At 43.4% G+C, this 1,283-nt stretch overlaps 1 protein-coding gene across 1 annotated transcript in view; it reads left to right on the top strand.

The window, feature by feature from the left end:
- The window catches only part of TOGARAM1 (TOG array regulator of axonemal microtubules 1), a 73,226-nt gene that overhangs the window by 49,800 nt on the left and 22,143 nt on the right, over positions 1-1,283 (top strand). The window lies entirely within an intron of this gene.

Genomic DNA, 1,283 nt, shown 5'->3' with positions numbered 1-1,283 from the left:
CCTGCCACAACACCCGGCTATTTTTTATTTGTTGTTATTGCAGTTTTGGCTGGGGCCAGATTTGAACCCACCACCCTCAGTATATGGGGCCGGCACCCTACCCACTAGGCCACAGGCAATGCCCTGTTTGATCCTTTTCTTTATAAGACCTCTACTGTAAGCTCGGTGCCTGTAGCTTAGCAGCTAGGGCACCAGCCACATACCCTGGAGCTAGCAGGTTTGCACAACTACAATCAAAAACTAGCCAGGTGTTGTGGTGGGCACCTGTAGTCCCAGCTACCTGGAAAGCTGAGGCAGTAGAATCGCTGAAGCCCAAGAGTGTGAGGTTGCTGTGAGCTGTGACACAACAGCACTCTACCCACGGGGACAAGGTGAGACTCTATCTCAAGAAATAAATAAATAAATAAATAACTTCATTTTCAGTTGTCAGTTGTATAGTAAAACAAGTATATATACACATGCTTTTAGAAACTGGGATCATACTTCTTTTACTTTTAGCTGTTAAAATCAAGCTAGACTTTTTATGACTCAACTGAAAAATCATTTATGTTAAATGTATTTTATTATTTTATATATAAAAAGTAAGGTTTGAGGGCAGTGCCTATGGCTCAGTGAGTAGGGCACCAGCCCCATATACCCAGGGTGGTGGGTTCAAACCCGCCCCTGGCCAAACTGCAACAAGAACAACAAAAAATAGCTGGACGTTGTGATGGACCCCTGTAGTCCCAGCTACATGGGAGGCTGAGGCAAGAGAATCACCTAAGCCCAAGAGCTGGAGGTTGCTGTGAGCTGTGATGTTACAGCACTCTACCAAGGGTGACAAAGTGAGACTCTTGTCTCTAAAATAAAAAAAAGTAAAGTTTGAAATAGCTTTTATTTCTGAGTAGTTTCTGTAAAAATATTCATAAATATTCATAAATAAAATAGCTTTTATTTCTGACTAGTTTCTGTAAGAAATATTCATGACATCTGTAATCAGAATCCTATTTGTGTATTTTTCTTTCTTTTTTTTTTTAGAGACAGAGTTTCACTTTATTGCCCTTGGTAGAGTGCTGTGGCATCACAGCTCACAGCAACCTCCAACTCCTGGGCTTAGGTGATTCTCTTGCCTCATCCTCCCAAGTCGCTGGGACTACAGGCGCTCGCCACAACACCTGGCTTTTTTTTTTGGCCGGGTCAGGTTCAAAACCACCACCCTCAGTATATCAGGCCAGCGCCCTACCCACTGAGCGATCCGTCAACTGGCACCGCCCATCAGCTGTTTTTTTTTAGAGACAGAGTCT

This window comes from Otolemur garnettii, unplaced genomic scaffold (genome assembly GCF_000181295.1).
Source record: "Otolemur garnettii isolate 467f Iridium unplaced genomic scaffold, OtoGar3 scaffold00054, whole genome shotgun sequence".
In the NCBI taxonomy this organism is placed as follows: Eukaryota; Metazoa; Chordata; class Mammalia; order Primates; family Galagidae; genus Otolemur; species Otolemur garnettii.
Note: the sequence above shows the minus strand (reverse complement) of the source record. Positions and strands in the feature narration are given on the sequence as shown.